Raw genomic sequence first — 12,330 nt, 5'->3', positions numbered from 1 at the left:
ATCCACTGTTCTCAGGAAACATGGATTTCTTCCACATGGTGCACATATGTGTGGGCAGAACTGTGCCAAGGTGGGTGAAAGGAACATTCTCCAAAACACATACTGACAGTTGAGTGCTTGGTCAACAGCTTTTATGAATCAGAAACCCTCTGAACATCAATCTTTCCCCAGAAAGATGTTTCAAGGAGCACAGCTGGTGGGAAGACTCCAGGAAGTAGGGTGTGCTCTGCACTGCTGGTGTTTGGGAATTGTATATAAAAACTAGGTAGATTCTTATTCTATTAGAGAGAATGGACAATCATTTTTAAATTATTACTAATAGACGTAGGACATTTCATGTGGTATAAGTTGTATGTGTCTAATGAATTTATTACTCGTTTCTATGCAGTCTCAGAAGTTAAGGACCATTTATGGTATGGTCTATGGTATTTAGTAAATACAAAAGATTGTGAGTACTATCTCTTGAGGCAAAAATGCCCCTCTCTACTAAATATTATAAGGGTTAAAGTTTTATTATGGTACACAAAGTTCACAAAAATGTGCCCATGCCTAGTAACACCAGTACCAGAGCTCAACCTAATCAGTTTAGCTTCTGTAGAGGCAGACAGTCTTGGTACTGAGGCATATCTTGTGTGCTGTGGGAGCCTGGTGGGTTCACGCATGCATGCTCAGATGGTTATTCTCCTGTTGATGAACCTCTGCTGCTGTGTACCAGGATCAAAGGGGCAAGGGTGAGCAAGATGCCTGTCCTCAGGGAGCTCCTATACCATACCAGCTAGAAGAACATTTTCTGTCTGGAAGTGCATGGCTGTGTATAAGATGAACCCGATGGCACCTGGAGGTCAAGGTGGGCACAGCCTGAATGGTGGCCTCATTAGCAACCCTTCTAAATTGAAATAGCCTCATAGAGAAGACGTTAGAGCCAGCTGTGCTTGGCAGAGAACTCTTGTAGAAGCCACAGAGGCCCAGAGCATGATTCCTAAGGTTTCTGAGCAGCAGGTGGCAGCTGGAACCTCCCAGGCACACTGTGGCTATCCCTGACACCACTGTCTGGTGAGTACAGGCCAACAGCAGCTGCTCATTACAGGCCAGGCTGACCGTGGGAGCAGGAAACAGCTGTGTTGCTCCCCAGGTTCACTTGGACCTTCCCCATCATCCTTTGGAACCCATCAGTTTTATGAAGCACAGTGACACACCCTGAAGGCTGTCTATCTGGTTGTTCATTAAAGGGCCCCGTCATGAGGATAGCTATGTTTAAGCTTTTACACTGCCCCCAGTTTCCTAGGCAAATGCTCGTGTGGGTGACCATCACACCTAGAGGGCATTTGTTTCTGAGCTGGGCAGGCATCCACCTATCATGCAGATCTGTTCCCATAACTGTTGGGAAGGCACTGAGTAGGCTCTCACTGTGTGGTCGGTGTCTGTGGGGCCATGGTGAATGATGGACAACTGAGGTGGCTCTTGTCTAGCCAATCAGAGAGCCTGATTTCCTTCCGTCAAGGCTGGCTGTGAGGCTGGAAACCCAGCGATGTACTGAGAGGCACCACCATGAGATCCAGTGTGTTTCCATGGCCCAGTATGAAGGGTCACTAAACAGATCCTTCTGCTTCCTACTGCCCATCTCGTTAGTAAGTGTCTTTTCGTGCAGGCTTCAGTGCCAGCCACTTCCTCTATGATTTGCCCACACCTGGTTCTGAGATGGAGAAAAAAACCACTTTAAGCATCTTTTACCACGTGCCAAAGTGTGCATGCCAGGAGTGTGGCTCTGCCCACAGTGAGTGTGTCATAATCCTTCTGGTCAGTTTCCCCTCAGAAAAAGTTCTGAGACCCAAATGGGAGCCTGCTGACAGAAATGTGAGTACCAGGGATAGAACAAACATGACCCATGGCCCTCCATCAGAACACAGTTCACACGGACACATCTCTTTCACACTTTGGCATGGACTCCTTCATTCCTAGATGGACCATACTATCAAAGGGTTTTGAGGAACGAATGACATGTGGAGCAACTGCGTAAACATTTATTTTCTCTTTTCCTGTCACCCCACTGACACTGGGATTATTTGATCCCACGGCTAAAGCACCCAGGTCGCCAGTAGAACTAGCGGCAGCGAGGAAGCAAGATCCAAAGCCGAGCAAGTGTTTCGTGTAATTGTTAGCAGCGTCACCCTGACGCCTTCTCTGCGGAGACTGTGACTAAGAAAGATGCTAAATAAAGTTGTTTATAGCAGTCAGCTGAGAGAGCAAAGCCTTACCTCCCCAGGAATCAGGGAGCAAACAGAACAAAGATTGCACTCAGGACCACGTTCCCAGTGAAGATCCCAAACCAAGGCTTGACATGATACTGCTGGCTGGCTGGGCGGTGAGGCCAGTGAATAACACCCAGTCATTTACACTGGCCCCTTTTGGATTTCTCTGGTAGGTAGGGCTGGTGTTTGCATTTACAGGTTCCTGGTTTTAAGTGTGTAGTGCCCTGGGTGGGTTATACCAATGGACGATTGTCACCTTCTGGAAATATGTGGGTATAATCGAAAAGAAATAAACATCCAGGATATTTAGTGCCAGGTGTGGTGGTACAGACCTATGGCCCCAGCACTAGCAGTCTAAAGCTGGAAGATCATAAGTTCCTGGCCAGCCTGAGGTTTGGGACAAGTTAAGGCCAACATAGTTAATAGTGACCATAATTAACAAGGCTAATAGTGACCTGCCTCAAGATTTTTAAATCAATCAATCAATCAATCAATCAATCAATGAATAGCAGCCGGAAAGGTAGCTCAGGGATTAACAAAGCTTTCTGTTTTTAGGAAGCCTGAGCTCAGTTTCCAGCACCCACATTAGGCAGCTCACAATGACTATAACTCCAGCTCCAGAGAATCCAGAGCCCTCTTCTGGCTTCTGAGATAAGACAATATAGACAGACAGATAGACAGACAGACATACACACACAACTTAAACAGTCCCAATGGATCAGAATTTATGATCGATAAAGAAGGAAAAGGTGACTGAGTGTGCTGTAAACAGCCTATTGTCTAAAGATTGGTGATGTCAGATATTGGTAGTTGAAGGAGTCAATCCTTGAAGAGTGCCCCATCACCAGTAGTCTAAAGGTAGCCTCAGTTGGTGGCTTTGGTTGAGTCTCCATTGTTTGTATATCTGAGCATCATTTGAAGGAGGTAGAGAGAAATGATAAGCCAATCAGACAGCAGCTGCTATGCCAATAATCACCCTTACAATGTGGGGCAGTTGACATTTGAACTTATTAAAATCAAGTGAAGTTTCAAAATAAGTCATTTGGTGCCCCCAGCCATATCTTTAAATACACAGCTACTGGCTACTGAGTTAGAGCAGGGAGAACTTTGTTTTCTACAGATACATGGGGGTGGGGGGAGATGGGGAATAGGTCTATTGGGAAGCAAGAGCTGAGATACAGGTGAGATGGGGTAAGCTGAGAGTAGGGGTTCTGGACCATGACATGTCCAGGTGGTGACATGGATGGCTACAAAGGATTTGAGGCTAAGGGACCAGCCGGGTCAGGAGAGGAAGTCCTGCTAGGAAAGGAAGCAGGTGCTTGGCTAACACAGGGCTATCTGTGCAGGAGAGTGGCAGGGGGTGAATTAAGGAGAGGCAACCAGCTTGTTTTAGATTTGAGCTGTTAGAAAGTTCCAGAAGAAATGTCCCCTGAGTAGACGAAGGCAAGATGCTGATATAGACATGGGAGGTAGCCCCAAAAGTGGTCACAGAAGCAGGTGGGTAGACAACAGGAAGAGAGCATAGAACCCACTGGACTAATTGTGACCAAAAGACTAAAAGGAGGAGGTGGCTGAAGAGGGACTGAGGAGTACCACTGGGAAATAATCGACAGAGTGAGTGTGTGCATACTGTGTAGGGTGATGGCCACGGGGCAGAGGTTAGGAAAGACAGCTAGCACAGTTGAGAGAGAGAGAGAGAGAGAGAGAGAGAGAGAGAGAGAGAGAGAGAGAAAAGAAGAAGAAGAAGAAGAAGAAGAAGAAGAAGAAGAAGAAGAAGAAGAAGAAGAAGAAGAAGAAGAAGAAGAAGAAGAAGAAGGAGAAGAAGTCCAGTAGCTATGGCAACCAGGATGGGTTGTGGAGAACAGATTGAATTGACTTATTTTCCTCTCCTGAGATTTCCAGTGACTATATCAAGAGTCACAGATCAAATGGGGATAAGAGTTAACACTAAAACAAGTCAAAAGTGTCGCTGAGAAAAGAAAGACAACTGCCTTACTAAATACAAACAGAATGTGTCCTTCTGGCATCTGATAGGATGTTTATAATTGGGCATTTCAAGTGTGTTCTACAACACACGTTATGTTTGGTGCCTAAGAAGTTACAGTAGCTTAGAAAACAACTCTCTTGCAAACAAATCCCAAACAAACATCATTCTACACCTTGACTGCCAAGTGAATGTGAACCAATAAAGGCACACATCTGTGTGTGTGTGTGTGTGTGTGTGTGTGTGTGTGTGTGTGTGTGTGTATTTGTGTGCATGAATGACACCACTTTGCGTCTTTGCATCAGAGGCAACCGTGACAACCAGAGCTGATCTTGTGTCATGTGTGTCATGTGGCAGGATCCCAGACCTGACCTCACCTGTCTCTTTCACAGCATGATTAACTAGAGAGACCATCTAATTTTGGGTTGTATCTCTCAATCTTTCCTGCCTGCTCTTGGTTTCCAGAGACCCACTCTTTCAGCAGTGTTTGTTGTGGTTTGTTTAGGACATCATTGGCTTGTAGAAAATCTAGCCCCTTATCAGACATGTTGTTAACAAATATGTTAACATTTTCTCACATTCTATATTTTTGTTTTGTTTGCATATCAAAATCTTCCTTCTCATCTGCATTTGTGTCATAGCAATAGTTTGCTGAGTCTAATCCTTGGCTGGAAAAAGTTCAAGTTTTATCTGAACCCAGTTTATTAGAGGGGATGGTTTTTAAGTTGGCCTCTCTCGCCTCGCTCTCAACACACAGGACATTTCCCTTTGTTTACATTAAGAGTCTTTGGTCTCCTAGATTAACTCTGAACTCACAATTCTCCTGCCTGCACTTGGACAAGTTACGAGAGCTTCCTGTAGTCTCTGAGAAACAAAAGGACATGTCTTGTTTAGGACAGAAGCAATATTCTATTTCCACCTGAGTCTAACACTTGTACACCATCAGGCCAGCTTTCTGGACAGAGCCTAAACCTGGGAGGCAGGACCCAAAGAGGGCTTGGTTGTAGATCTAACATCAGCAGTCACCCAATATACCTCTCTCAACCTAAACTGAAATCTGGCTAGGAGAGATTTGGGGAAAGTATCTCATTGTTTGACGCCTGTGTTAATAAATCCCTCTCCTTATGCAACCCAAGTCCCTCTGGTTACAGTGTAACAACTACACAACACCCAGATTTTCTGTGGTGTCTTCCTGTCTGTCTTCTCAGTAAATCTATCCAAAGTCACCTGATGTGAAGAGGAGTGAGCCTAACTAGTTCATCGCCCTGTCTTAATTCTTTTCTCTATAAAGAGAAAATAATGGTGATATTTACCCAGAATACTTTCTTTAATCCTTTTCAAGAGAAAGGAATGGTAATGGAGTCATCAGATACATTTTAATAGGTTTGTACACAAAGCAGGGATATAGAAGAACTGTGCCTGAAAAAGATGTCACCTAGACTAGCAAGCCCAGCTTCCCACCTCATGAGATCCATTGTCCGTGGCAGGTCAGGTTTCAGTCTGGACCTCTGTCAAGTCCCCATCATCAGAGCCAATGCACACAGACCACTCCAGAAGGCCCTGACCTCTGTGGAACGCTTGGCAGCTGCTACCTTGAAATTCTCTGTGCACACCTGGATCGGGAGGCCCCATGGTCTCATGCTGTGCCCAGCCCCATGAGTCTTGCCACCTGTGCCAGGTCATGTTGGTCAGAAGAGGAGTGTGGAGAGCAATTTGCACCATGCGGTGCAGTGTTCAGTGTGCCCAAAGGAAGTTCTTGGAGACAGGCCTAGGTAGAGGAGGTCAGGAATGTTTACATTAAGAGTCTTTGGAGGAGGTCAGAGCCACTTTGTGTGCACATGTGCGTGGTGAATGTATGTGTTCATATGTGTATTGCATTCAGTCCCATTTGCATGGGTGTGTCTGTGCATGTGAAGGCACAGAGATCAGAGGTTGACACTTGGTGTCGACTTTCTCTGCCTTATTTTTTGAGACTTGGTATCTTACTGAAGCTGGAGTTCACTGATTCCTTGCCAATGGTTTCGAGGGATCTGATTTCTCTGTCTCTCCAGAACTGGAATTATAGACAAACACGGCCGGCCATGCTTAGCCATTTATGTGGGTGCTGGGGATCAAGTGCAGCTCTTTGTGCTTTCAAGACACGATTGGAAGCTATAGAAACACACACCTGAAAGGAAGGTGAAAATATAGGAATATTAAGACGAACTATGCCTGCAGGTCCTGGGGCCCCAGTCTCTTTGAAATGAAGAGAGCAGGCCATCTTGTTCTCCAGTGGTCTGTCGATGGCTGCCCCTGGCTGATGGGACCTGCTCCTTACTGCTTTAGTGTCTCCTTTAACCAGAGGCTGAAACAAGGATCTAATCGCCTAAACTCCAACCTAATGTTAAAGTTGGTAACATGTCAGCATGAGGTGGTTGAGATTTTTCAGTCCGCTCAGTGTAGTATACAACTGCAGGAACGATCTCGGAAATATTGCAAACAGAATTAGGGAAAGTTCACACTTCTATATACAGTAACATGCCAATGCATTCCAGGCACAACCCTCTCATTAGATCGCTTTGTGCAGCAATGCTCTAATTATCCCTTTATCTTTAAGCTCCCCTTTCTTCTTTCCCATTATGTCATTTTTCTTTGTGTTTTTCACGTGTACAATAGGCCTTATTCACGAGAGGGCGGAGCCATGAGCTAGAACAAGGCTTGAAACACAAGGAAAACTTAAACAGGATGGAAATTAAATAAATTTAAGTACCAAAAAAGCAAGGGGAAAATGAACCCCTCTTGCCTATCACAGCACCGAGATGACAGATTTGGAGTCATTCGTGTTCACCACTGGCTGGAGAGAGATGATTTCTTATAAAATTGATAATAAAGAACCAATTAAAATAGAAGTACAAATAGATGGCCTCCCATCACTGAGAGCTTGCAGAAATGCCCTTGTGTTTGGAGAGATGCTGGGAGGCACCTCTTTCTCATCCCAGTGGTCAATCTGTTCCAGAGCAGGGAATGGGAATCCCCAGGAACTGGGTAGAGCAGACCTGCCCTGACCCCAGGCAATGGTCCTTTCTAGTCTTAGTGGCACAGGGCCTTACCCTGATCTAGAACTCTGGCTTTGGCCCACCTCACAGGGGTCTCCTGATCTGGAATTGTGGGCAGAGTTCACATAAGACAGAGAGCAAGCATTTGTCCCTCAATGCCTCTTTTGTGCTTATCTGATATATTAAGTCTGCAAACTTTTGTCGCAGAAATAACTCTTGGCTCTTGGTCAGACCTAGGAGCCTTCAGGACTCTCCAGAACTCAGCCTGGAAGAGAGCCTGTCTAGAACTCCCAGGGCAGTGGCTCTCTGGAGCCGGGGTTTTCTGACAGGAATCCATGGTAGAGTGGTTGCATAACTTTGTTTACAGTTGGATTTGCTTTGGGAATAGAAACAAACCAACTGCCATGGAGTTGTCATGGGAGACATTCTTTTTAGCCTTGTCACATTTCGCCGAGGTGGAACCAGCCACAAAGAGCAGAGCCACAAAGCCATATTATGTCACCTGTGCACAAGACACATCCCTCCATTCACCTGCAGTGCAGGGAAGGTAGTGGCTGTGAATCCTGGTTTCCTTGTGGTTTGAGACGCTGTTGGTTTGTTTGTTTGTTTGGTTAGTTGGTGTTTGGCTTTTTTCTCATACTTTTGATTGCATATCTTGATTATGTTCTTTCTAACTCCTCTACCTTCCTACCCATCAAACTTCATGTTCTTTCTCATTCTCAGAAATCCCTCTTGAAAAAAACAAAAACAAAAATTAGCAAAACAAGCAAAGCATGCCACAAACGTGGAGTCCATTTTGTGCTGGCCAACTGCTTCTAAGTATGGAGCCTGCCTTAGACTGTGGTTGATAAACCCAGAGTCACTCCACTGGAGAACGCTGATTTTCCCTCTCCTAGTGGGTATCAATTTTAAAAAGCTTTTTGATTAGGGGGTGGGACTTTGGTCCATTCTTCTTCTCCATGCGGGGGTATGCAGGCCTTGTGCACATTGTTGCAGTCTCTGAGAGTTCATATTGTGTCAGCCCTGCCGTGTCTAGAAGACACTCTCTTTGGAGTCATCTGTCCCCTCTGGCTCTTATGATCTTTCTGCCTCCTATTCCACACAGACCCCTAGGCCTTAAGAAGAGGGGTTTGATGAAGACATCCTCTTTTGGGATAGTGCTCCAAGAGTTTCTTACGCTCTGTAAGTTGCCCAAATTGGGGTCTCTGTGTTAAGGACCATCTACTAAGGGAAGAAATTCTCTGATGAGGACAGGAATATAGCAACGTGTCACCAGGAGCCATTTTACTTCTACGTTTCTTTAGCAGAATAATTGTAGTTTTCCTTTAGGGCCCATGACCAATCTAGTCGTGGCTTCTTGGCCATTTTATCAGTGTCAGGGATGGGTTTCATCTTGTGGAGTGGGCTTAAATCCAATGTTAACAGTGGTGGTTACCCCTCTAGTATCTGTGCCACTATTGTACCAGTATACCATGCAGGTAGGTCTCTGTGGTAGGTCTCAGGGTTCACAGCTGAGTGATGTTGGTGATTACTCCTCCTTTCAACACCGTAAATACTAGTCAGTGAGGGTGAAGCCTTTAGTTGGGTATCAGCTTGGTGTCTCCAGTGTCAGGAATGGGGCCTTACTATCGGGTTGTGAAGGGCAACCAATAGCTTCAGCAATAGTTGTGATGTTTGAGGTTCAGTCCATGGAACCCCTCTGGCCAATCACTCAACAAGATGTAACCTATTCCTGGTACTGGGAGGGGGTTGACTTGTCTAGTTAACAGCCTTATCCTTCCTATTGTATGGCAACTCCATTTAAATTGTCTTCATTTGCCTGTGTGTGTGTGTGTGTGTGTGTGTGTGTGTGTGTGTGTGTGTGTGTGTAGCTTCTGTAGTCAAAGTTTTCCATACAGCCTTTTAAAAGGTCTTCAATGGTGACTACCCCTCCTCACACTGCCTCCTTTACCGAATTAATCTTAATTGAGTCTTTCTAGTCTAGTTTCCCTCTTTCCCCCTTACAACATCATCTTCTATTTCCCCTTCTGTGACGAACGCCCCTTCCCCTGGTTCCCTACTACTTATCTAACCTCTGTGGCTATTCTAAATGAATCACACCTATTTACCACTTTAAAGGCTACATCCACACAGCAGAGAAAACATGCAGTGCTTGTGTTTCTGTGTCTGGTTACCTCACTAAGGGTGAGAATATCCAACTCCATCCATCTGCCTGTGGATTTCATCATTTTTTTCTTAATAGCTGGATATATTTTCATTATTCGTTCATTAGTTGTTTTGCCTTTTCAAGTGATTTACTGTGGTAGAATGCATGCGTTACTACATATCATTTTAAATGGCATTAATTCAATGCTAGTAAGTTCCTTCATACAGTAACACAGTCATCCCCACTATATGTAACCTTAGACAGAAACATTCCATTCTCCTTCTTTCCACCCAAGCAAACACAGTCCTGACTTCTGCCTTAGGAATTTCACTCTTCTGTGTTTGTCTTTCCTTATGTATGGCTTTCATCACAAGCATGTTTTTGAGATTTACCCATGCTGTTACATGTATCAGAGTCTCATCCTTCTTTACATCTGAATCTTGTGTGCACATGTCTGTGCATATGTACATGTGCATGTTAGTACACACATATACACACATACATATGTCATTTTCTTATCCATGTATTTCCTGTAGGCTTTTGGACTATCTCCAACTCTTAGCATGCTTGAATAACACTACTGTAAGCACTTCCATACTTCTTATTACTTTCTTTTATTCTTTAAGGAGATCTGTGGTCGATGCTAGATTACATGGGAGTTCTCTTTAACATTTTCACAAGTTTTCACACTGTCTTCCTTATGCACAAAGGTTCTGTTTCTCTACATCAAATAAAAAGTTATTTCTCCTCCCTCTTGGGATAGCAGACACCTTACTTGGTCTGAATCTAAATGTGCTTTGGCTCAAATCTCTGCCAGCAGCACCAAGCAGCTCTTCCTGTACTTAAGAGCATTTTGACTTTAGAGAATGATTCTTTAGGTCCTTGTCCCATTTTAAAAATCACTTCGGCTGTCATTCTGTTGCTGGAGTTCCGTTACTATGTTCTAGGCATTAGCCACTTGCTTGGTGCACAACTGTAAAGCACTCTGTCCCATTCTGTAGGGCGCCTTGTCACTTTCTTGTGGTGTCTTTGATGCCTGGCGTTTAGTTTTGATGCAATGCAGTTCGATTTTCAGAGTTGCGGCCTGTGCTTTTGGTGTCAGACCCAAGAATAAACCTGTTTGATTTTGTATGAAGGCCAAGTGCTTTACATAATCTCGGTGGAGCACTTTCCAGTGTTGACAAGTCTATTTCTGGGACACTTAGACTACAGAGTCACTAGTCATTTGTGGCCAGTAAACCTGTTGATATTTTTAAAGTTGATTCTGTGTCTTTTGTCCCAATAGCATTAAAACTGGTTGAATCTGGTTTGGTGCTGGGAATGAAACCCAAGGCTTGCACATTTGAGAACCATCCGCTGTCACCAAACCCATACTCACATGGCTAAACTTGGCTCTTTGAAAGTCACGCTTCCAACTTCCAGTGCTCAGGCAAATGCTAGCTGCTCGTCAGCTGTGCTTCCTGTCATCAGCTGATCACATTGGAGATGTGAGAGTGATCTTAAAAGCACAGGGGGCATCTTCAGTCAGGCTGTCTCTCTCTTCAGCTCCTACACCACTGAGAAAGTAATGTAGCCTTCCCCACAGACCACAGAAGCTGTGGTTTATGGAAGAACAGGACACAGGGAAAGCCTCCAGCCTGCCACTGAATCCAAGGGAGCTGGAGTGCGGTTGGGGTTGGATGCAGGAGCCACAGTGAGGGGTAACAACATTACCTTGTCTACCAACGGCAACAAAACAGCTTTCCCTGAAGACAAATGGCCTGGTCCTCAATCTGCTGCCTCTCTGTATTGATTCCCATCAGCCTCTCCAGGGGAGAGAGAGAAATGAGGACCACAATAAGCAGCAGCAGCAGCAGCAAGAGCCACACGCTCTTAGGAGTCAGGAACTTGTGCACAGACTCCTCCCTCTACAGAAACATCTTCTGAGAACTCAGAAGTGCCCCACAGGCCCAGCATGCTTTCAGAGGACTGGGAGGAAGGCACAGATCCGACAAGATCAGTGTTTCTGGTTGCTTCTGGGCGGCTCTGACGAGGCTGCTGGACTCTGTGCCTTTTTCCTTCTCTCTACTGGAGTCACTGTGGCTCCTGTACCAGGCCCCCAGTCACACCAAAGAGCCTAGGGTCTCAAACCTCCTTGTCCGGGAACGTGCATGATAACACGTAATGTCTAGTATACACACACTGAGTAGGAATCTCAGGGAAGGAACGAAGCTGGTCTCAGGTACTGGGCCTAGCATTGTATAAACCAGAGCCACTAAATGAGGAGGATCATCTGAGCTGCTAAGCTACGAGCAGTTTTGTGCATGCCATCTGGGCAGCATGTTGTGACCTGGCTGTTTAACATGTGAACCTCCTGTGGCCTTTACCCCGTCTAGGAGGGCCTCGACTTCCTTGGCTCCTCCTCCCTTTGGTAACTTTTTTCCAATAGAGAGAGCACCCTGCTCTGTAGCTCCCCTCGGCCTGGTTGACCACCTCCTCAGGACTAGCACCTGTGGGTGCCACCCTCAAGTCCACTGAAGCACTAGTTCTCACAGGCCAGGGTTGGAGAGGGCCTGATAGAAGCTGACGTCAAGTTCTCTGAGCCTGAGACAGGGCTGTCTGCCTCCATTCCTGTAAATGAAACCAGCCCCACCGAGAGCAGCCTCAGCCCAGTGTGGGGTGTGCCAGACCCATGTCTGTGCTGGCCAGCACCTTCAGGTTGTTGCTGGAGCCTCCGGGAAACCCCATATTTGGACCACTCAGCACCACAGCAGGGGGAACAACTAAGGGGAGAGCAGCTGACGCTGACACCCCTCTAAGCAGCCTGCCACTGCCATAGATACTTGAGTAGCAGTAGCACTGACAATGGAGAATGCTTTGGGGGATATGGCTATCTTAGTGATTAATTTTTGCAGTCTGAGAATTTAAAATGTATTT

At 45.6% G+C, this 12,330-nt stretch overlaps 1 protein-coding gene across 6 annotated transcripts in view; it reads left to right on the top strand.

Moving 5' to 3' along the window:
• The window catches only part of Nr3c2 (nuclear receptor subfamily 3, group C, member 2), a 344,237-nt gene that overhangs the window by 323,613 nt on the left and 8,294 nt on the right, over window positions 1–12,330 (top strand). The gene's annotated exons all lie outside the window — the stretch shown is intronic.

The sequence above is a fragment of the Rattus norvegicus genome, chromosome 19 (genome assembly GCF_036323735.1).
Source record: "Rattus norvegicus strain BN/NHsdMcwi chromosome 19, GRCr8, whole genome shotgun sequence".
NCBI lineage: Eukaryota > Metazoa > Chordata > Mammalia > Rodentia > Muridae > Rattus > Rattus norvegicus.
The sequence above is the reverse complement of the archived record's forward strand: the minus strand, read 5'-3'. Positions and strand labels throughout refer to the sequence as shown.